Here is a 25,927-nt window from a genome sequence, read left to right on the forward strand (position 1 = left end):
AGAAATCTTGCTAAAAGAAGATCAGCTTATGCTTCTCTTTCACATTAAATCTTTCAATGGATCTCTATCATCCTTTGGAATCAAATCCAAATTCCTTAGGATGGCATGAAGGACACTTCATCATCAGAACTCTGCCTCCCTATTTAGCCTCATCTTTTTTTTTTTTAACACCTTTATTGTGGTATGATTCCTGTACAGTAAACTACACATATTTCCAATGTACAATTTGATGAATTTTGACAGATGTATACACCCCTGAAACCACCTCCACAATCAAGATAGCTAACATTTCCGTCACTCCCCAAGAGGTGCAATTCGAATTTCTAATTTATCCTACCCTCTTTAACCCCTGGTAACCATAAGTTTGTTCTCTATGTCTGTGAGTGTTTCTCTTTTGTAGATAAGTTCATTCATGTCCTTTTCTTTTTAGATTCCACATATAAGTGATATCATATGGCATTTTTCTTTCTCTTTCTGGCTTCACTTAGAAGGACAATCTCCAGGTCCATCCATGTTGCTGCAAATGGCATTATTTAATTTTTTATTAGCCTCCTCTTCTTTTAAAGGCCTACATTCAACCATATTCATGGTTCACTGCTTGAAGCTAAGGGAAACTATAGACCATTCCTCTGCCTCCCTCCACCTGCTTTCCTTGGCCCTTTCACTGAACTTCAGCAATAAGTACAGAAAAAACATGGAACCCATAGGCCAAAGATTTCCAGCCTCAGTGTTAAGATAAACCCGGGGAAACCATGTTTTTAGACACCCTCTTCCCCGACCCAAATATGTCTCTCTCATAAGCTTGACTCTTCCAAAGGAAAAGCCCTTTGAGCTTTCAGACCATCATCTGTTTATGGGCTCTGAAAAAACTCCTTTTGAAACTCAGAGCTGAGTTTCTTTGTGAAAGCTTGGTCCTCCCTTCTCTTCGAAGCTATGAATGATATTAATTTTATGAGTGGGGAGCTACGTATGGGCCAACCAGGAGACTGTAAGAGCTACTGGAAATTGAAAAAGACATCAGGTAGTCTTTTAGGATGATTTTTTCTACTATAACAGGGAAAACAACAGGGTATGGTCTAGGATATCTGACTCCCTAGGAAACCACTGAATTATTTCAAAACAATGAAAGCCAACCTATAAAAATCTCAATGACTGAATGTCTGTGAAGAAGCTCTTCTAGTAAATACCAACTTGTACTCCACAAAGGTATAATATTTATCATAGATTCAGAGTTTGTAAAAGACAATGTTCCAGCCTAACAGAGAATTTGATAACACACATCCATTTGTCTGTTGACATTTAAAGATTAAAAGAGTGAATGTCTCCATGTTGCGCTTGGTGGAAACTATTGTTTGGGTGGTCCCTGAAGGGAAGAGACAGACTTTTACTTCTGTGCAAGAGCAACGGTGAGAGGATCTTTGCTTCTGTGAATCCAGGAGAATCTTGACTGTGTTCAGAGGAGCCAGAAAGGGTGAATGAGGATGATGGTCTTGAAGCAGTCAGAGACAAATAAGCAATGAAGAGTTTGGGGTGTTTTGCTAATCTCTTGTTGATGCCTAGTTCAACCTTAAAAAAAAAAAATGAGACAAAACCAGTCTACAAATGACAAAATTAGCACCTAAGGGAACCACATAATTTGCATTTTTAAAAAGTCATTTTAAGAAACAACTCTGTTATATTCAAATCCAGTTTGAGTTGATTCAAACATAATTTCTTCAGTCATGGCCATGCATGTATACTCACATGAAATTTTATTAGCGCTTTTCTGCTGTTTGATCCCTGATTCAAACTGTAATGGTTTTCTCTCTATTATTACCTAATGTCATGAAATTGTCTAAGTAGTTGTTTAAGAAGCAAACATCCTACAAATATGTTTTTTCCAACTCTGAAGACAGATGTAAGCCAATCTTGTTATTCTGCAGTTTGAATATTTCCTAAAGGATTACTAGGTTTATCTGAATTTCCAGAAGCAAATTGAGTGTGGTAAACTAACTGTTCTGAAAGGTTATGTAGGAAAAAACAAAAGAGGAGGGGGCTTCCATTACATAATTCTCTTCCATAATCAGTGACGTTGCTGTAACATAAAGGGATATCCATTTCTTTATTAGGGTGGATTCCCTGGTTGAATCAGAAGCAGGCAAAGTATCTCCCCTTCTGTAGGTAACTCCTTCCTTAAAGTTTGGCTCAACTTGTGTCCTAAACTTCAGATGGCCAATCAGGAGCCAGGACCACTCTTCCCTGCCTTACAGTCTATACAGGGATCCTAAGAGAATTCAGCACGTTATTGTTATTTATTTCTCCAACAATTTCAAGTACCACGCTCTGTCCTTACTCCATCCTTTCCAAATTATAGACTCTCAAAATGGAATTGTCAGAATTTACATTTATTTAGAATATTCTTAATTCTAGAGTATACACAGAACTGTCTCAAGAGGCATATTGCTCTATATCCTAAATTTAGTATCTGTCCCCCCCCCCAAAAAAACCCTAATGTGGTTGAGGAAAGACGAATATCTTACATAGACTCCTAAATATGAGATCTTTTGGGGACTTTGATTTCCAGAAAATTTCCCAAGTACTCCTTGGTAGTACATTATCATTTCTATTAATAATAGCTTACACTTACTGAGTGCCTATTACATGTGAAGTTGTATCTTATTTAATTCTTATAGCAATCCTAGAAAGTAGATACTCTTACTATCCCTTATTTTACAGATAAAACTAGGCTTCCAGTGCTCTGCTAAGTACATTATTCCCAAGGCTGTAAGTACCCATTAGCAAGTCATCACGTCTCCAGAATGCTAAAACTGAAATAGGTCCTCAGAGTTTCAGAGTTCCACCACCCACATGGCTTTTAAATAGTGTAGCATTTTCCCTCATGGGTCCCAGTCCTGGGTGGATCTAATGTTTCAGAAAACGTGATTCCTCTTAAAGATAACACTCTTCATCCAACGGGTAGCTATGTTCACTTTGTGAAATGCTTTACCTTAAAGAATAAACACTGTTTAGTGAACATGCCAGTGATAAAATACGGTCAGTACTGAAGACCATTGATGCTTCTCAAATAATACGATTATTGTTGATTATAATGATGAAAGAATGGAGCCTAAGACTATTGTCAGTCCTCATTCTTAACATTTCCTGTCATTTATATTAAGCTTTTGTTATAAATATCAATGAGCCTTCATTGTGGACAACTTCAATTTGTCTGCAAAAGACCTTGCCTCCCTTTTCAACATGCCCACAAGATTCTCCATGAAGTCGCAATCAGATCTGGAACAATTTTCTTTCTCTTCACCCACTGGTTTATCCCCTTGCTGTGGGCCCAGCCTGCGTGCCATCTGATAAGTTTCTCTGACTACGGGAATCTTTCATCAAAAAGGCTTATTTTACAAACTGGACATTAACCAGCTTATATTAGTTTTTAAGGCGTAACCAGGACCCAACCGTTCCTCCATCTGGTTTTCACTCTCTTGAAAGTTCAAATCACAAAATCATAGCACATCAGAGCTGGAAGGAACCTTCAGAATGATCTCCAATTCCCACATATTATAGAGAAAGTGAAATTCCAGATGGCCAAATGACTCATTCTTGGACACACATGATTAGGAGTTCTGACTCATGATTTTTGTCCTGTGTCACTCTTTCACACAATTTCATGATTGATAATCTAAAAAGAGAGATAAAGTGTTGATTGAGTTGAGTAAATGTAACGCATGGAGAGAGACACCTGCTCATGGATTTGTGAAAGGCTGGGTAACAGGAAACCAGTATAAAAGCAGCTCCCACAATTCAGTAACACTGCAGATATTGTGCTAAGCACCCTTCATCTGTTATCTCTTTCAAAACACGTGATAAGTCTGTAAAGTTTTACAAATGAGGGTGCAGAAGGTGGGAGAACGGAGCTAACTTGGCTGAAGTCAGAACTAGTGAATGATCTGTGTGGGTTTGGAAACCCGCTTTCTTTGACTCCAAGCTATTTCTTTGTAATCTAACATGTTGTTCAGCATTTGAGCAATGGGAAGTGATTTATTGTTTTAAGATAGAGTGAGCTGTTGGAGGTGAGTGGTGAGAAACTGAAAACTTGGTGCTCCTTCTCAACCCTTGAAGAGACTGCAGGATGAAAAGTTACCCTGGATGAGGGTTGTTTGCTCATTTATAGTGTAAACATCCCATACTTTTCATTGTAGTTGTTTGATATTTTAGGCCTATTGATCAGGTGACTTTTCCAATGGCGTACTGTATTTTATGAGATGATTCGGTGTCTGGCTGTAACTCATTTCAGCAAAATGACATGCCTCTTCCCTGCCAAAGAGTGTGTAAAGTAATGTGAGTCATCAGAAAAGTGAAATGACACATCAAAAATAAATGTTCATGACTAGAGATTGAGGTAGCTAATAAAGGCAAGAACATTGTGTTCGTCATGTCTAGATAATATTCATGGATAATGCAGTATGCCCAAACCCCTAGAGATCTGGCTTCTAAGGCAAATACGCTTTTTCTGTGGACTTTGCTAAATCAAACCAGATGTGCTGAAAAATACTTTTTATCAAAAGCTTTACTTTATAAATAGGCCCACCGGCCAGACTCATTTTCAGGTCTTAAAGTAGAATTCAGGGCTTTCTGTGCCCTGTCTTGAGTATTATAAGAAACAATCTGTTTCAGAGATTGAAGTTTCCCATAAGATGCTCAGGCTGGGCTGACATTGTTTAAAGCCCTCATCCTCACCTCACTCCTCAAACCAAGGGCGGAGAGACCTTGCTAAAAAGGAGGGAGGAACCACTGGTCCAGCTTTTGCTTTATTGGGCTAGAGGAGAATGTGTGTTTTAATAAAACAACAGTCAGTTACCACAAAGATGCATGTTCATGGAGACCCCTTACTTATTTGTATTTTTGTAATAGTTCCCTACAATTCAAGTAGCTTTCAGCTTACTAAATTACCAACAAAACTTGAGTACTTCATTCCTTTCATTTAGATTTTTCCACTCATTTTTCTGAAATGCAGAAAATGATGGAAACTTCTGTACAAAATGGGAGGCAATAAATCTAGTGGTTAAGAGTATGATGTTAGACTAAGGCAGACTTTGGTTCAGTTACTTGCTTCACCATTTACTAGTTACAGACTCCTGGGAAATTACTCAACCTCCTCAAGCCTCAGGCATCCTATCTCTAAAATCCTACTTTTTAGGGTTGTTACGAGGCTTACATAAAATACTACATGTATAGAAGCTTGCACATAATAATTGGAATGACTACATAGATCTAAAAATGAACAAAATGGAAGTTCAGAAAAGAAAATATAATTGTGGAACAAAACCCTCAATGAATGGATAAAACAGTAGATTAAATACAATTAAAAAGAGATAAATATAGTTCTCTGAAAGATACACCTGAAAAATAAGAATGCAGCACAAACAAGAAGATACAAAACATGAAATAGAATCTTAGAGAGAGGATAATATGAGTTCTAGTGTATAAATAATCAGAGTTCCAAAAGGAGATCATAAAGTTAATCTGAAGTCATAATTACTGAGAATTTCCCATAACTGATAAAAATACATAAGTTCACATTCGGGAAATTTAACATTTCTGAAGCAGGATAAATAAAAAGAAATCCACACCTAGACACAGCACAGTGGCACTACAGAACACCAAAGACAAAGGCTGCTTTCCAAAAGTAGCTGGAGAGAAAAGCAAGGTCACCTGGAAGAGAATGACAATTACACTGACAACGGACCTCTCAACGGCCGTAAGGGGAGCCAAAAGATAGGGGAGTGGTAATTTCAGAGTGCTGATAGAAAATGGCTATCAGCTTATAACCAAGTATTCAGAATAATGACCTTTCAAAAATGAGAGCAAAGTAAAGATGTTTTATTTTATAATGAAAACATTTTATTTTATAATTTTATAATGAAAATACTTCCCACCAAGAAGCCTGTGCTGGTAGAACTTTGAAGAATGCATTTCAGGAAGAAGGAAATGATGTACAAAAGGTTCATCTGACATACAAAAAGACATAGTGAATGTATGAAATAGTAACCAAAATATGTAATTTAAAAAATTTTCATATAATAATAATAATTTGGTTTAATTTGCGCAGAAGAAATAAGAACACAACTGAAATACTACAATAGTTATAATTCAAAGGGACAGTTCTAGCTAAGTGTTCTAAGGTTCTTGTATGGGGCAATATAGTTTTATAGGATAAACATTAAAAAAAAGACAAAGTGTAAAATTTCTAAACAAATATAGGAAAATAATTTATAAGAAATATCAATAAACAAAGAAAACCAATAAATCAAAAATTTTAAGAAAGAAGAAAAAATGAAGAAACGTAGAAAGAGCTGTACAAATAGAAATCAGAGAATAAATGGTAGAAAAATTCCAACTTCATTCAACTACATGATAAATCTTAAACTACTTGAAGAGATTGAACTCATTAAGGCATATTATTACAGTAGACAAGAATATCCTGTATATTCTATTTATAAGTACACACCAAAAATAAAAGAACATTTAAAAAAAGTATGAAAAGAAAAAGAAGGGAAAATGTATCATTCAAAACAAAAAAGAAGCTGGTTTAACTATATCATTGCTAGGCAAAATGGATTTTGAGACAAAAAGCATTATTAAGAATAGAGTAATTGCAAAAGTTTAATTCACCATGGAGACAATGATTTTAAATTTGTACATCCTCATTAAAATAGCCTAAGATATATAAAGTAGAAATTGATAGAACTTGAGGAATAAATTTTTAAATCTCCGTTATATTGAGAGATTTAACCATCTCTCTCTCTCAGTATTGATAGGAGAAGCAGAAAAAAAAAAATAATAGGGAAGATATAAACTAGTTGTAAAATAACAGGAAAATAATGCCTTCAGTATATTAAAAGAATAATATATTATGGCCAGGTAAGTTTATTCTGGGAATGCAAAGATGGCTCAATAGATAACAAAAGATAATTCAGTTAATGGTGAAAGGGGGTTTAATTAAATTCACTATAAATTTATAATTTTTAAAAAATGACTTAGATTAGAAATATAAAGATATTTCCATAAGTGGAAATATCTGTTTCAAACTACAAGTCAAAACGATACTTCATGGTGAAACATTAAAGTGTTTAAGACACTGTGCTCTGTAGTCACTCTTCCTCAGCTTTGATTGCAGCCTTGTCACTTAATACTTCACCTTGGGCAAATCAACTTATGAAACCATTTGTTCACCTCAGTATGTATAGCAAAATAAGATAATAATAGATTAAATAAATATTTAAAAAATCTGCTTTGGAGGATACTTGTTCTAACATGAAAATAAGAAGTAATATGGCAAAAGTTGATAGATGACATTATGCCAAATCTTGAAACATGATATTGATGGATCCATGAAAATTAGGGAAAACATTCACAACAGATATGACTATTTAGAGAAAATTCTAACAAATCAATGAAAAAATAGTAAATATTCCATTAAAAATGTTATCCCAATTTTTAAAACTTTTTAAAAAGTAATTTATAAAAGAAGAAATATATGTGGTCAATAAACATAAAATGTAAAAATCTGATTTCAATGTAATGAATGAAATACCATTGTTTCACACAGAAATTGACAAATACATATACACACAAATTTGATGATGTACCCGTGGTTTGTGAGGAATTGGGCCGGAAATTGATGTAGAGAAGCAGCACTCTCAAAGATGGCTGGAGTTTAAACCGATATAATCTTTCCAGGATATAATTTTGAAATATGAATAAAGAGTCTTGAAAATATTTCATTTCCTTTAACCCAGTGATTACACATCCAGGAATTTTCCCTAAGGAAACAAAGATGTTCAAAATTGTATCAATGCAAAGATATTTATCTCAGAGTTTTAACAGCAAAAATTAGAAGCAGCCTAAACATTTAACAGTAAAAGACTGGTTAAATAAATCACAGTGAATCTTATAAAGGAATTTTATATAGCCAATAAAAACAGTAATTTAGAAAGACAGAGGAAAGTGATTATAATATATTCTGTAAAACAGGCCACTGAGGCTCTTTCTACAAGCTAGTTTGCTAACCTCTGGTCTTAGGTAAATGGATATGTTAGCCAAAAATTAATAATGTATATATGTGAAAAGTTTATTTTTATTTATTTTGTTTATTTTTCTTACTTACTATGTGCTAAGCATTGCTTTATTTTTTTCAACTTTATTGAGATATAATTGACTTTAACATGTGTAAGTTTAAAGTGTACACTTTAATTTTAAATGATGATTTTATACACTTATACATGGCAAAATAATTACCACGAGAGCATTAGCTATCACTGCCATCATGTCATATAATTATGATTTCCTTCTTGTGGTGAGAACTTTTAAGATCTACTCTCTTAGCCTAAAAACAGACACATAGATAAATGGAACAGAATAGAGAGCCCAGAAATAAACTCATGCATATATGGTCAATTAATTTACAATAAAGGATCCAGGATAATACAATGGGGAAAGAATAGTCTATTCAATAAATGGTACTGGGAAGACTGCATAGCCACACACAAAAGAATGAAACCGGACCCCTATTTTATTCCATACACGAAAATGAATTAAAATGGATTAAAGATTTGAAGATGAGACCTGAAACCATAAAACTTCCTAGAAGTTTTATGTACAGGAGTAAGCCCCTTGATCTGGGTCTTGGCGATGGTATGAGACCTTGAGTATGGCCATCAACTTCTCTGAGCCCTAATTTCTTCATATGTAACCTATGAATAATAGTATCTCTTTTACATGATTGCTACGACATTTAGGTAAGATAATGTATGCTACCTGTATGTAGATAGACAGTATTGTGTTTAGCATATAATAGGGGCACAGTCAGTGTAGAGATATAAAATCAGTTTCCTCCATCTTTTCCAAGCTGTATCCCATTCTGCAGTGTCCAGCTTAAGTCCCAATGTCTCTGTGATTAACAATCCTCACAAGTTTAGCTCATGGTAATCTCACTTTTCTCTCAATTTCTATTATGTTTGTTTTCTGCTCATTAACTGTGGCACTTAATTGTATAAAATTCGATATGTTATACAATTTGCTTTACCTGGATGCATGTTTACAAATGTAACCACCCCTAACTACATTGTCATCTCCGAGACGGCAAAGCCATCTTCTTTCTCTCTCTTTTTTTTTTTTTTCCTGTTTAACCAGTTTAGGTAAGAAAAAGACAATCTGGCTTTAAAAGAACTATTAGCAATAAAGATTTATATTTTAAAAAAATAATACCCCAAAATAGAGAAATATTTAATAAAGTAAAATACGGATATTAAATGATAAGGTAAACATTGGAAGTTACCAAGGAATGATTACAGTTTGGGGAATATGACCCTATTCCACCTGCCCCTTTCCTCTTGGAGTTCCCTCTGCAACAATTGGGTAGTTTGATTCATCTTTCTCCTGCCCTCTGCCTTTCCCTTCCTCTCCCCCTCCTTTTCCTACAGTAGCTCTACAGGAGTATAATTAGCATACCATGAAATTCACCTATTGTGAGTGTACCATTCAATAATTTTTGGTAAATTCACAAAGTTTCATACATATCTTTTGATTTCCCTCTATCTTCAGACAAAATGCTGGGCATTACTAGGCAGTCAGTAAACCCTTGGAATTAATAAATTAATTATAGATATTTGAGTACCTTATCAGACCTTCTCACAATAGCTGGTTCACTTCAACTGCTATTCAAAAGCCAAGCCCATCGGGACATGAGACTTTCCCTGGTGGTCTGAGCATCTGAGGCCATACAGGAAGGAGGGATGTATAATGATTCTTGCCTGGAGAATTCAGATACTGCATATTCATTCTGAGAAGGGCTGGAGAGAGCCAACAGCTTCAGGACTCAGACTGGTTTGAAGGTTGAACCCTGACAACCTCAATTCTGTTCTTGAATAACCAACACTCTTAATTTTCCAGCCAAGGACTAAACTTCCTCAGTAAGCAATTCATTCACGGTAATATCTGTGCCTCAGACACATGCTTTATTAATGTGCGTTAGAGTCCTTTACAAATTCCGAAGCAGTATACAAATGAAAGGAATTGAACGTTGTGATTTATGCTCACATATTTAGCCTGGGCAGATACGTTCAATCAGTTACTTAGAGGACAACGATCATTTGTTGGCACCGACAGTGAGAGACCATGCCTGAATATATTTTGATGGATGAGAACATGATAACAATTGAGAATTTTCTTCTAAAAAGTGAATTTTATGTGATTTTTAAATGCTATTAACAGATGGCATCCATAAACATTAGCCATTTTAATTTTTCTTAAACATTCACTGCAATACTTATTTATGGGTCACCTGAAATTCAATAGAAAAATCAAAGAATTGGATAAAAGGCTAACTTTACAGTTCATGAGTACTGCACCTCATTTCATTTATAATAAGGCATGCTTAAGACTATATATTTTTGCCACATGGCTAATAAATCTTATATTATACTTTAAATGTGGCATAATATTTCCTTAATTTGATTTCCAAAAATACAATAAATCCTCTTTTTGTTATTGGACTACCATTATATTATTATGAAGAAAGGTGTTTTTACCTCTAGAGTTCTTTTAATAGCACAGGAATGAGATCAACGAGTTAAATATGATCATATCTCCCTCCAGCCACCACCACCACCACACACACACACACACACACACACACACACATGCACATGCACACACACACACCCCTACCTTAAATCTCTTCAATAAGTCCTCACTGGTCCAAGCCCATGGTCCTTAGCATGATGCACAAGACTTTCATATCCTGCCTTGTCTAGTTCTGAAGACAATTCCTTGGTCACCAAACTCACTTTATCTCCCAGTGTTATCAAATTATTTGTAGTGTCCAGGACAGTCCACGTTATTCCTATTTCCTGCTTTGGCTCATGAGATCCCTTTTCCCAGCATTGCTGCTGCTTCCCTCCACCCTCCCCATGAATGGTGGAAAACTCCCCATTCATCCTTTAAACCTGTTTAGATTCATCCCCTGGGAAACTCTCCCTGCATTGCACACACATAGATTAAACATATTCCCATTTTGTTATGATTGCTTTGTGTTGTTGTTGTTTGGGGTAGTATTTCTGAACCAAGAGCAGAGTTCTACTGTTCAGCAGTTCCCTCTGTGTCATAATTATGCACCTAGATGTCTGTCTCCCTAATGAAACTTGAGCTCCTTGAGGTCAGAATCCAGTCTTTATTAACCTCCGCCCACCTGCTGCCTAGCACCAAGCCTAGCCCATATTCAGTAAATGTGTCTAAACCTCTTAAATTTGGAGGGCATAAACAATTAATTTGATATTTTAAAATGTATATCCTGAAAAATTGCTTTAAAAGCGGTTCCCATTCCTGTAGACTGCCGCTGGAACGTAAGCGTGGAAGGGCTTCACCGTGTGCTTGCCTCCCTTGGGCATTTGCATCTTGTGATGGTTGCACATGATCATCAGAAGTGGAAGTCTGGCAAGGCAAGGACCAGGGAGGGATACAGGACATGGAACATTCTGGAAAATATAACCATATACTAGAAACATGAAAATCACTACCTTGCATTTCACAAGTAGTAGGCTGGGGGCAGACAGTTGGGATTCCTTCATGAACTTGGTGTTCTGAGTGCTTCTGACCAGATAGCTTTATGAATGGGAAGATTCTTGCCATAGAGTGTTTATCCCAAGACACATTTACCAAGTGAAAAGTTAGCTATGCGAATGCTTATTCTGGACTAAGTGAGAATTTTTTCTCCCCTTCATCACTCAGAGCTGATTCCATGACCATGGATTTCGAAAATTGTACACTTCTGTTCGCATGTTCACACGTAACACTGAAATCAATATTGTGTTTAAGTTCACTTCTTGTTCGGGAACAAGGCACATAAAACAAGGGTACCATGGGGCATTTTCATGCTCAACCTCTCAGGAAGCCAAAGAACTCTCTCCCTTCTCCCGAGCATACCTGTTTTCTAAAAATATTCCCCGTTTCACCAATAAGAATAATCACAGGGGGCTTTCCCCCCATAAGGTGTTATTTTGATTTCAGGAATTAGGCTCTAATTGAGCAGCTGAGAAAAATCCTGCTGTAAATGTGAACGATGGAGCCAGCTTTTCTAACGAATTCTAGCTGATGAGGGGGCAGCAGGAAGGGAAGGAGGACGGCAAGATATATTAGGGGATGGGCTGTGCAGTGAGTAGAACAGTGACCCCCCTCTCCCCCAAATTTGTGTCTACCTGGAAACTGAGAATATGACCTTATTTGGAAATAGGGTATTTTTAGATGTAATTAATTAGGGAGCTCTAGATGAAATCAGCTGACTTTAGTGTGGGCCCCAAGTCCAGTAACTGATGCCTTATAAGAAGAGGAGAGGACACAGAGAGACACAGGGAGAAGACAGCTGTGTGATGACGGAGGCAGAGATCAGAATGGTGCAGCCACAGCCAAGGATTGCCGGGGGCCACCAGAAATTGGAAGAGGCAAGGAAAGATTCTTCCCTAGAGCCTTCAGAGGGAGCATGTTCCTGCTGATACTTTGATTTTAAAATTTTAGCCTCCAGAATTGTGAGAGAATAAGTTTTTACTGTTTGGCAGGGAGGTTGTAGCTCAGTGGTAGCATGTGTGCTTAGCATGCACAAGATCCTGGGTTCAATCCCCAGTACCTCCCTTAAAAAAATAAATAAACCTAATTTATAAATAACAACCTGTTTCCAAGAGCTTGATCGAAAGTGTACCTCAGGAAGACACTATAAAAATGAAGTCCAAAGCCTTGTGTCTTCAAGGGTCTTAATATTCATGGACTTTATTTAACGTGTTTATTTTAGCATAAAAAAATAAGTGTTTCTAAGGGAATCCATCTTATTTTGATAGATTTTCTTTCCAAGGCTTCTGACTTTTGCAAGAAAAAAAGTGTTTTTTTTTTTTTTCCTGAAGCCTGATTCCAAAATTAAACAGGCATTTTTCAGGGATTTTTTTTTGTCTGTATGTGTGTTGACTATACAAAAATAAGTGTTTTGTAGTTTAGCTGCAGGCAGAAACCCATGAGCAACAAACGCAATGTGACTAAGAGATGGTGGAAATGACAGCTACCACGGTGGGTGTAAGGGCTCAGCGTCCTTCCCATGAGGGAGCCAGCTGGGAGAAAGTGCAAGAGAGCACAGAGGGTGAGCTGGAGAAGGGGTAACCCAGGCAAATACAGGGGACCAAAAGCCTGCATCTCCGTGTGCAGCTCATTTTAGAATACTTCTCTCATTTAATATCTTCTTTGATTCTCAAAACAATGCTGTGAGGTGGCTGGCATGTTTTATTCCCATTTTTGAGGTCATGAAACCAAATCTTCAAAAGATGAAGGCACACAGCTAGAAAAAGATGCTGCTGAGACTTGAATCCAGGACTTCCTGGTTACCTTCCTACTAATAATGCTTAAAGTAACGTGTTGCCTCCCTGAACTAATTACTTGTGTTATTCAATGCCTACATCTTGGTAGGCATATAATAGCTGCCATGCCCCTGACTAGAATAATTTTAAGACCCAATGTGTGGAAAACTGATGTTGAATCTGTTTACCATCATAGAGGAAAGGGCATATGTTTGCCTCTCCCATTAACTAAAAGGAAAACACAGTACAGATAAAGTTTAATTCAGATGCTGCTGTAAGGAATTTTCAAGTCAAGGACACGTTTCTTAAAATGATAATAGTACTTACCTCATAAGGCAACTGTGAAATTTTAATGAGACCATGTATATATAATACTTTGTACAATTCCTGGAGCATAGCGTATACTCGGTAAATATGGGTCATATTATTTTAACTGTTACTATTAATATTATCTGCCATGTGATATATATATTTTAAGGTTATAACTTTTAAATTATAAATGTATTGCCAAGGTTGTAGATTTCAGCTCTCCAATGAATATTTAAATATACATTTTCAAACTTTTTTTAAAACCTCTCGTGACTTGAGATAATTCACAGTGCAAGCAATAACCTGAAAGGTGTTTTCTCTTCAATAGTTTTGCTATTTAAGATGATGAATTCTTAATTAAAGTTCTCTTTTTTATTTTTATAGTTATGCTTAGTCACATATTTGACAAATATTCACCAAAATGACTCTAGTAAAATTATTTTTGAAGACATCTCATAAGGCAACAGTACATAGTAAAGAATTAGTGTAGTTATGTATTTATTTTCTGTTATCTGTTGACAGTAGTTAGAGGTAGCCTCCACCCCAGCATGTGTCAGGTTTTCACATGGAGGGGCTTTGACATGGCGGGACACCCATTTGGGTTCCTTGGGCCTCTCTCTACCCCCTCACTCACATCTCCAAAACATCAGGTCGCTGAGTTTGGGAGGAGAAAATGGAAAAATGGACGTGATAACCTAACTCATTCCACTACCCATTCGCTTTTGTTTCTGCTCCTCTTGCAAATCGTTTTTCCCTCAGCTGGCTCTAGCCCTGGGAAAGAGACCTGAGTCCTCTGGTTTCCTGGAGGCGAGTGAGGACGTCAGGGACCCACGGTGCTGCACAACTGAGCCACCTTCCCCCAGAACTCCCTCGGCCTCACTCCTTGTCTATCTCTCAGCTGGTTCTGAATCTGGCTAGAAGTGAGGGGAGCTACTTGGGAGCCCCCTAACTTTCCAACAAATACGTCCTCGTGACTTACTGCCTTTGGGAGGGGGAGAGGAACAGCTCTCCAAATTGTTACCGATCATATCACTTCCATATCTGGACCAGTAAAGAAAAATCAATACATAAAAAGATACACTCTTCTCTCTTGAGAAGTTTATAGGGTTTTCTAGTTTTTAATGTTTTGATAGTCTATATATTTTGACAGTTTTATGGATACCTAATCAAATGTTTGTACCTTGCAAAGTGAAACAGGCACAGGTTATTATGTGTTTTCATCAAACACAGACAGGCCGTAAGATGTATTATATAATTTATAGTATGAAATCAGTCTTTCCTTTTGATCATCCAGTTGCTGATTACATAAAATTCATATGTTAGTTATTAAATTATATCATGTATGGAAAAGTATTTTAAATATTTCAAAACATTTTGTACATTATAAATTGTAAGCTATTCTTTTGGTTATAATTATTCCAAATTTGACATCTTTCTCTGTTCATTTATTCTCAGATATTCTCACCTGAGCATTTATTACATCAGGCATAAGCTGGTTATAGAGGATATGGGAACAGCCACCTCCTTTTCCAATTCTAGAATAATTCTTATCAAGTAAATTTTGTCTAGGAGAACATATTATTCTTGCGTTCCAACTAGCAATCTTTAACTGACAGGAAAATCAATGTGATTTCCTCAACAGCAAATTATATTCCACTTCTGTACATTATAGCACTTTTGTTGGAGTTGATAAATAAGGATAAATACTGATGGTCATTTAACTTAGTAGGATTTACTTAAATGAACTGCCAGAAAGGACTTAATTCTTAAAATAATTGATTTTTCTCTACATCAGGTGAAAAATGTACAATAGAGTAAATGAAAGTCTTTTAAACAAAAGTAATGTTCTATTCATTAAAAGAAGCATAAAATACACTATAAGGTTGAATTATCCAAATCTTTGAAAAACAATTACTTGCAGGTTATTAACCTATTTTTAAAGCAAGAAATTTTAAACAGTGTTCAGCGTATTCCCTAACCTGACATGCATTGAGATGAAGACATTAAAAAATAGCTGTTACTACCCCAGTGTTTTTGCTACATACAGATGCAAGAAAAAGCTGAATGTATCTAAGTGATTTGAAAATGGCATGCGATGTCTCCTGACAGGCAATGGCAGCAGAGAGCCCTCGAAAAAAATCCATACTGACCTCAGCACTGTTCAACTCTTATCGACAGTTGTCATTCAAAAGGCGGTATCACATAAAAGCTTTCCAGTCTATAGCTTAAGTTTCCGTAGTAGGGCAAAATCCTATTACCTTCGAACGCACCTTTCAGACATCTCTTCTCTTCTCTTCATGTTTGCAAACCACTGACAGTTCTGGGTAAAGTGTTTCTTACCCAGGTTGGTTCTGGTTATCATCCCAGCCTCAAACCTTCCTTACAAAAATAGTCAATTGTCCAGAATGATACGCAGGTTAATTACATTTTCTTAAACTGTGTAGCACCCAGTTGCATTTAATTGTCATCTCCTATCTTCACGGTTTTATCTAAATTTTTCCTTAGCTGAAAACTTAACTGGTATCCAAATTGTGTTTTTCATTTCATCTTCATATATTTTGAACATTCTGCTTATTTAAATGATCTTGAAATCTAGGAATAGAAGACATTAGTGGTGGATTCTATAAATATTACTCGTAACTTAGAAAATGTATGAGATGTATAGCTGTGAGTCTACAGTCCTCTACTCAAAAGAAGCTGGTTAAAAGTGAAAAAAAAAACAAGAAGAAAATATTCGACTCAATTCTGCCTATTTATATGATGTGAGATGATTAGCATTTGCTTACTATTTCATCAGACTTTATGTCTGTATTTGTAGACACGGTCTAGGATGAAAGGAATAACAATAATCTCTTCTAAGAGCTCGTCAACTATCCATCCGGTCAGAGAGATAGAAATTTATAGGTGTTTTGTATCAGGGAAAACTAGGAAGATCGTAACTTTGTTGTTGTGTAATGTGCCACAGGACAGTGGTCCCAACCCAGTTTGATCATATGTTTTGGCCTGTCCTCAATTATCTCGAGACCTGGAGAGAGGGTTCTCATGGCATTTTCAAATCAAGCAATTCTCTAAAATCATGAATTCATTCAAAAATATTGATTTAGTATCTACTAGGTGCTTAGATAATCCCTTGACCCAGATGCTCCCTGCATCAACTTTATTCCTACTCATCTTTGAATATTTGGGGTAAATATTAGTAACTTTATGAAGCCTTCCCCCACCCTTTTTTTCACCCTACATTAGTGGAGTGAATCACATTATCCTGGGAATTCTTTTTTTTTTTTTTAATAACATCTTTATTGAGATATAATTCACATATCATAAACTTCATTCTTTTTAAGGGTACAATCCAGTGGTATTTGATATACTTACAAGGTTATGCATTGATCATCACTATCTGATTCCAGGCCATTTTCATCACCTCTTCCAAAAAAAATCCCACACTGTTATCACTCATGCTCCATCCCTGCTTCCCCCTAGCTCCTGGCAACCACTGAATCACTTTCTGTCTCTATGGGTTTGCCTATTCTGTACATTTCATATAATGGATTCATAGTATGTGGCCTTTGCTCCTAGCTTCTTTCACACAGCATAATGTTTTTAAGGGTCTTTCATGTTATAGTATGTTATTCCTTCCTATTGCCAAATAATATTTCATTATACAGCTATATTTGTTTATTCATTTATTAGTTGATGGTAATTTGGGTTGTTTCTACTTCTTGGCTATGATGAATAATACTGCAATGAACACACATGTACAAGTTTTGTATACACATATATTTTCAGTTCTCTTGGGTATATACCTAAGAGTGGACTCCCTGAGTTTTATGGTAATTCTGTGTTCAACATGTTGAGGAACTGCCAAACTGTTGTCCAAAGTGGTTGCGCCATTTTACAATCCCACCAGCCGCTCACGATGGCTCTAATTTCTCTACATTCTTGGCAACATGTGTTCTGGTCCATCTTTCTTTTCACTACAGTCATCCTAATGAGCAGGAAGTGCTACCTAGTTGCCCTTTTGGTATGATTTCCCAGACTAACAATGAGTCCCTCAACGTGACTAATGAGCATTTTTTCACCTAGATGGGAAGATTCTAAAGTTTGGAGTCAACATATTATTTATTCTGTTATCTCAGTACCAAATACAAACTGGCACATAGCAGGGACTCAGTAATTTTTTATAAATGGAATGACTATGTATTTAATTGTTAACAGTGCGGTACTTTGAATTACTCATAAGAAAGGTCCTAAGTACCTAATGTTTGTTACAAATATTCTTCTCAAATCGCCCAAACTCATGATGGATATGTACATGAATGCAAAACCACAGATTCTTTAAACCCATTTTTTAAAAACCAGCAAAAAATATGTGCTTTTAAAATGATGACTTACTTATATTTTTCTCCTTAGAAATCAATTTTTGACAAGCAGTATATCTTGGCTCTTTATGGGAGCAAAGTTTAACTCAGATTGGGTGGTGGCTGTGTTTCAGTCAAGTTGATTACAGGGCCAGAAAGCGAAAACGTGGTGTTTGTGGAAGGCAGAGGCAGATACAGATCTTGCATGAGAGCCTGTCCCCTGAAATTAGAGATGGATGCGAGATATGGATTTATTTTTCAGGGTATGTTCCTTCCTGGATGTCAGATGCCATTCGTCACACCACAGATTTTGCTGTCTATCAGGATCTAGGTAAAAAGGTATTTCAGAGCTTAAGGAGTTTCTCTCCATACGGCATTTTATCCAAAGAAGCAGTTTCACTTCCTCTGAGAAGTTTAGAAAGTTGGAGAAAAGCACAACCCTGGATGCACTGTGGTACTTGGCAGGCTAGCTCTGCATCTCAGCCACTTCCTAACTTTAGCATCTACATTAATGCAATTATTTTTTCCAGAATGATTACAGTGAGTCCTTGTGTCCCTGGTCTAAACATGGACCCAAGTGGCTATAAAAAGTTTCCAAAGGTGGCAAATTTATTACCAGAGAATTACTGGAAAACTGGGAGAATCCGTTCATTAAGAATTGCAAGTGAGAGCATAGATGGACAAAATGTTTCAAAAGACTAAAAAAAATGGGCATACGTAGTGATGCTGGAAGTTTATTTTTAGGGTTGTAACTTCAAGAAATAATTAGACACTTGTGCATAGATTTATGAACATAGATGCTCATACAGGATTGTTTAAGATAGAGAACAACCTAATTGTCTAAGCAGCAGAGTTGACAGTAAATCATGGTGCACACACAGAACCATATAACGGAATAGCACCCAGTCACCAAAAGTCATCTTGTGGAAGACTACTTAATGATGCAGGGATTTTCAAGATACATGAGGTTAAAAAGCAGGTTATAAAAATAGAGAAATATTATAATCCTCTTTTAAAACACATGCTTATATGTATATATATCTGCATAGAAGGAAATACTGAACTCTGAGTGGTGACATACACAAGTGGCTTTTATATTTTTATTTATGCTTTTTTTGGTCCCCATGTTATGATTAATAATTTATATTAAGTGGCACACTACTTAAAAAGAAAAAAAGCAGAATTTTTGATGAGATACCATGTATGTAAGAAGCTCAGATCTTAGAAGATAATGTTTTTATTTTTATTTTTTATTGAAGGATAGTCAGTTACAATGTGTTAATTTCTGATGTACAGTACAGTGTTTCAGTCATATATATACATACATATATTCATTTTCATATTGTTTTTCATTAGAGGTTACTACAAGATATTGAATAGAGTTCCCGCTATAGTAGGACCTTGTTGTTTATCTGTTTTATATATAGTAGTTAGTATTTGCATATCTTGAACTCCCAAATTTATCCCTCTCCTCCTCTTTCCCCTCATAACCATAAGATTGTTTACTATGTCTGTGAGTCTGTTTCTGTGAGTCTCATCTGTAGATGAGTTCATTAGTGTCTTCTTTATTTCTTTTTTTTAGATTCCACATATGAGTGACATCATATGGTATTTTTCTTTCTCTTTCTGGCTTACTTCACTTAGAATGACAATCTCTAGGTCATTTTGCTATAAATGGCATTATTTTATTCTTTTTTTGGCTGAGTAGTATTCCATTGTATAAATATACCACAGCTTCTAATAGGACTTATTTTGTGGAGGTTTGATGTGCATGATATAAGAAATGTACAAATACACACACAAACACACAGCAAATTACTTTCGGAGATGACTTTCAGTTTTGGCTTTCTGTCTTGATTTTTTTAGTCTTTTCAAATTAGAGGGGCTAGTGTGGCATTTTGGAGGGAGTTTCTATTCCACAGTCCCGTGTATCCCTGATGGGCAGTGTCTGCTAGAGTCGTGTTCCTTGTGTCTCTCGTTCTCTGGCCCCATTGCTGCACCTGAGAGGAGAAGTATCCGATGGTAAGGCTGGTTGGGCCCCTCCCAGGCTTCTCTCTCTCTCTTTCTCTCTCTGTCTCTCTTTCTGTGCCAGGGCCTGTCCTCAGGACAACTCCTCTCCTCTCTGTGATAATCTCCCTGGGGCAGTCTGGTAGTCACGTGTGTTTATTCAGCTGTGTCTGAAGTGGAGAGACAATATGATCTAGTCTACTATGCAGCTTTAAAGTCACAGTTGTGTTCTTATCCTCAAATCCAGCTTTACTCAGTAATAAATCTGATCTTTAAAATCTACTTCCAATGTACAGAAGTAATTGCTTGCTTATATGCCACCAATGAAAAACTGAAATATGAAATTAAAAACACCACACCATTTGTATTAGCACCCAAACCAAAAAGATACACTTAGGTGTGAACCTAATAAAATCAAAGATCTGTATGAAGAAAACTATACAAAAATTCCGATAAAAAGAAATCAAAGAAGATCTAAATAAATAAACGGAGAGAGATTCCATGCATGGGGATGAGGAGACTCAATATTGTCAAGATGTCAGTTCTTCCCAACTTGATCTATAGATTCACTGCAACCCCAATCAAAAATCTCAGCAAGTTATTTTGTGGATATTGACAAACTGATTTTAAAGTTTACATGGAAAGGCAAAAGACCCAGAATAGCCAACACAATATTGAAGGAGAAGAACAAAGTCAGAGAACTGACACTACCTGACTTCAAGACTTACTATGAAGTTACAGTAATCAACACAGAGTGGTATTGGAGAAAGAATAGACAAAAAGATCAATGGACTAGAACAGAGAGCCCAGAAATAGATTTACTTAAATATAGTCAACTGATATTTGACAAAAGAGCAAAGGTAATACAACAGATCAAAAACAGTTTCTCCAACAAATGGTGCTGGAACAACTGAATTGATCATCACATGCAAAAAAGAAAAAAAAAGGAACCTATATGCAAATCTTACACTTTTCACGAAAATTAACTCAAACTGGATCATAGACCTAAATGTAAAATGCAAAGCTCTAAAAAGTCCTGGAAGATAACACAGGAGAAAATTTAGGTTTCCTTGGGCTTGGTAATGACTTTCTTTGGGTACAATATGAAAAGCATGATCCATGAAAGAAAAACAAAATTGACAAATTGGACTTCATTTAAATCAAAAACTTCTGCCCTATTAAAAGCTCTGTGAAGAAAATGAGAAGGCAAGCTATGGAGTGGGAGAAAATATTTGTAAAACACACATGTGATAAATAACTGTTATCCAAAATTATAAAGTACTCTTAAAACTCAGCAATGAAAACAAACAACTCAATCGAAATCTTTGTCTGTCTCCTGTATCCATACAAGAATTGGTTATCAACTCAGAAAATCAAGAAATGTGTTGTTTATGCAATCCTCCCCCTCAAACAAAGAACCCTGAGGATTCTGTAAAGAAGATGTTTGCAGATGGCGGAGTCTGTCTGGCGATTCATGAGTGACCTGTACTGGGATGAACCTAATGTGGTGCTCACTGGAGAGCAGAGGGACAGTTTGGCAGGAACATACCAATTTGTTCCGATGGGGTACGTTGAAGGGGGGAGACAGAATCTCAAGTGAGGAAATAAGACAAAAGGCGCTAACGTGGGGAGCTTTTTCAGTTAGAGAAGGAGGCAAGATGGGCACAAGGTTACAATTGGACACCAGAGGTTTTTTTACCATTTCCCACCTTTCTTTGCCTCCAGGCCACTTTCCACCCCAAAATGTGTGGTTTCTTTTCAGTCCAGAGGTTCCTGCTTTTCTCTGTCTGCCCAAGGAGCCCCCTTATTCACAAGCTGTATGGTTTCCTGCCATTTGGCCTGTGCCCCCCTTTCTTTGCTCATATCTAGCAATCTGCCTGCTGTGACATTGTCACTGTTTCTTCTGTTTATGTACTTGTGGTACCTTCTTCTGCTAAGATATTTTTAAAAAATAATTTGTTTCCATTGACAGGTAAGTCAATCCCAAGATATTGGGTTTGTAATGTATCTACTTACTGAGCAAACTTTGCTTATAAGACAGTGCAAAGTTAAATACGTCTGGCCTCTCTAAGTTTTTAATTTAATTGAAGTCTATATTTTAAGGCACTTCAAAAGAAATATAAATACAGGACATGAGCTGAATAATTCCAGAAGTTTCTGTAAAAAACTTCTGATCCCTGGTGGACAGAGTATAAATAACCTCGTTGTCTACGATCCACCCCTTCTGCCCAAGCATCGAAACTTCAGCTGGGCACAGAATGCTTTAATTTGGAGATGAAGAAGATTTTTTTTCCAAGTAGAAAGCATACCATTGAGAATATGAATCACTAAGGGTGACATTAAATCTTCCAAAGAGATAATATATGTCTCTGTGGTGGCTCAGGAGACTAACAATAAATGTTAAATATTAATAAGATTGTGGAAATCCTCATGGACACTGTGATTAAAGGAGCACTAGAAAGGGGAACATGACAGAGAAGATAAAAAGCAGGGATCTATGTAGTGGTCTTTACAGTATATGCTTCATATGAGGGGAAAAGGTAAAGAGAAGAGAAAGGTTTTTTCAGGGAGAAGACAGGTGCGGGAGTAAATAAAATTAGAAAAGAGATAATATTCTTCAGAGACAGGCAGTTGGACCTTCCCCTTGTGCTCTGAGTTGCAAAGGAAAATCAGCCACGTTCTGAGGAAGAATCTGCTACAGAACCTGGAGAGGGGATCCATTTGCTTTGGAGTTCCTGGTTTTCTTGGCTTTTGCTCTTGTTTTGGTCCCTAGGGATGGTGGAAATGGTAGTGCTGACAGAGGAAGGGCACGTCAACCCATCACTCAGGGAGCGGCGGCCGGCTGGGCAAGGACACAGCTTTGCCTCATGGCTCTTCTTCAAAGACTGAGGCCTTCCAAGTCTCTGAGTAAATCTGCAGACCCATCACGAGGGAGGGAGTCTCTGTCGATAACTCTGGCTCACCCTGCACTTAATTCTGAAATGAGCCCTGCTTTTAGACTCTCCTTCCCGACCCTGACTTTACCGAGCCTGATGGATGGGGCCACGTGGGCTGCTGGTCAAATGCATTTTCTCACACAGAAAAAGGGGATGGAGATGAACAGAAAAAAAGAAGGAAAAAAACAGGGAAAGGCAGGAAATATCTAGGCTTGCATTCTTTTGAAGATTCAGCCCCATGTCTAGTTGGAATTGCTTTGTTAAAAAATAATAATATATCCTTTTCCCTACTTCTCTATATAAAATAAACAACAAGGACCTATTGTACAGCACAGGGAACTCTATTCACTATCTTGTAACAACTTATAATGGAAAAGAGTCTGAAAAAGAACATAGATACCTATACATATAGAGGTAGGTATGACTGAAACACTTTGCTGTACACCTGAAAATAGCACAGCATTGCATATCAACTATAATTCAATTTTTTTAAAAAAGAAAGAAAATCACCAAAAATTAATAATAATAATAATAACCTGGCTATCCTGGAGACAGTGAGCAAATGAAACGGCCCACAATGGAAATCAGCCAAACTAGATGAAGGCTGACTCTGTGGATTCCCCTGGGTGGTATTCAGAGAGTCTCAGAGAATCATATTCCCTTTTCATTCAGATGCAGAGGAATCCCGAAGACCATGGAAGATGTGTGTCTGTATGTGTTTAGGAGGAAGGAAGGAAGGAAGGAAGGATGCGGGCTACAGGGCAGAAGACAAAGACATGGAAAAGGAATTGGTAAGTGAGCAGAGTATGGCTGTGTGGCCTTCTCATCCTAGCGTTATAATATTACTTGAACCTCAGTCTGAAAGATGGAAATGGAAAGATTCTAATAAGATTCTTATTTGGACTTGTTCCATCTTGAGAAAGGAAGAAAGATAGGACTTAGCACTTACCTGCAATCTATAAAATATTATTTTGAGAATAAGTCATATTCTGGGTTTTCTCTCTCTCTCTCTCTCTCTTTTTTTTTTTCTTTTACATTTTTAATTGAAGAAAGGTGGTTCAGTGAGGCCGAAGGAGGAAATATTTTACGCAGTTTGATTAAACTAAATTCTGCCAAAGATGATGGCTGGGCTATCTTTCTCCTCAAGGAATTTTTTTTTATAAAGGTAATCTGATTTTCATTTTGATTTAGATGATATCAGAGATTGAACCAAATGACTCCCAAGGCTATCCCCAAACCCACATTTTATAATTTTTAAGAAAGAAAAGGTCCTTTGTAACGAATTCCAGAAATTAAAAAGGAGGAGTTTTTTCTTCTGTGAAGGCACAGCCCTCAAAGTGAGACCTGAGGGTGACATTTGCACTCCTAGCCTTTGCTGAGTTGAGGACCACAGAGCATAGACCAAGTCAGAGCAGCGTGGGAGTCCCCACTGCTCCCCACATGGCAGCCGAGGAGCAGAGCTACAAACTCAAATGCCTTTGAGCAGCATCCAGTTTCTTCTGCCTTCAATAACATGAATTTACCTGGTTTCATGGAAGCACATTCCATCTGGAATTAAGGGGAAGAAAGAGAATATAATGGCAAAGTGGATGCGCGTGCTTCTTATGTTTTGCAGAAAGAAAACCCAGGCGTCCTTTAGATACTCTGTCTTTATGGAGCCAGATTTTGGGACAACAAGATCTCTACCTCTTCATTGTCTGTGAGTGTTTTCCATAACTAATCATTCTTCTTTATGTTGGGGGCCAAAGAGGTCATATGTGATCACAGTTCACAGGATGTGTGTTTGGAAACCAGGAGGAGAGATCTCAGTGGCAGAATAGAGTTTAGTATGTGAAAATGTGTTTGGCTGCAAGTAAAGAAACCCTGAAACCCTGACTTATAACAGCATATTTTTCTGACATAAAAAGTAAGTGAAAGACAAATATTGTATGATATCACTGCTATGTGGAATCTAAAGGAAATCAAACTTACAAAAACAGAGAGCAGAATGGTGGTCATCAGGGGTTGGGGGGTAGGGGATGTTGGGGAGATGGTTAGGGGCACAAACTTGGCAACTAGTAGATAAATAAGTTATGGAGATTTAATTCACTGCAAACTGCTTACAGATAACAATACTGTGTTATAAATGTGAAAGTTACTAAGAGACTAGATCTTAATTGCTCCCACCACAAGAAGAAAGTATGTGAGGTGTAGAGATGATAGCTATGGTGGTAATCGCATTGCAATAAATGTCTCAAATCAACATGTTGTGCACCTTAGGCTGACACAATGTTATATGTCGATTATATCTTAATAAAAAATCTGCAGATACACACTACTGTATATAAAACAGATAAACAACAAGGGCCTACTGTGTAGTACAGGGAATTATATTCAATATCTGTTTTTCCCCCCATTGGCTTCTTTTTATTGAAGTACAGTCAGTTACAATGTGTCAGTTTCTGGTGTACAGCATAATGTCCCCGTCATGCATATACATACATATATACTCGTTTTCATATTCTTTTTCATTAGAGGTTATAACAAGATATTGAATATAGTTCCTTGTGCCCAGAAGAAATTTGCCTTTTTAATCTATTTTTACATATGGTAGTTAATATTTGCAATTCTTGAATTCTCAAATTTATCCCTACCCACCCTCTTTCCCCCATAACCAGAAGATGGTTTACTGTGTCAGTGAGTTTGTTTCTGTTTGGGGCCTCAAGAAGACTACAAACATAGTGTAAATGAATCACACTCAGCCTCTGGAAAATACCTAATGCCTCCTGGAGCCCTGGACCCCACCCCCCACAGACACAGAACACAAATAGGCAACTGACTTTCATGCCCACAGCATAGAAACCAAGACACTATGGTTGGTGTAATGGTGAAAAGTGAAGCACTGGTCTGGGTTCAAATCCTGGGTATCATAGAGCAGCTGTGTGCCACCTGA

At 36.9% G+C, this 25,927-nt stretch overlaps 1 long non-coding RNA gene across 3 annotated transcripts in view; it reads left to right on the top strand.

The window, feature by feature from the left end:
* Positions 1–25,927, top strand: part of LOC123614000 (uncharacterized) — a 287,572-nt gene that overhangs the window by 107,862 nt on the left and 153,783 nt on the right. For all 3 annotated transcript variants that reach the window (XR_012501794.1, XR_012501795.1, XR_006721457.2), the window contains exons 3-4: positions 23,668–23,786; positions 24,611–24,694. This is a non-coding gene — a long non-coding RNA (uncharacterized LOC123614000). The remainder of the gene's footprint in view (positions 1–23,667; positions 23,787–24,610; positions 24,695–25,927) is intronic.

This window comes from Camelus bactrianus, chromosome 23, assembly GCF_048773025.1.
Source record: "Camelus bactrianus isolate YW-2024 breed Bactrian camel chromosome 23, ASM4877302v1, whole genome shotgun sequence".
Taxonomy (NCBI): domain Eukaryota; kingdom Metazoa; phylum Chordata; class Mammalia; order Artiodactyla; family Camelidae; genus Camelus; species Camelus bactrianus.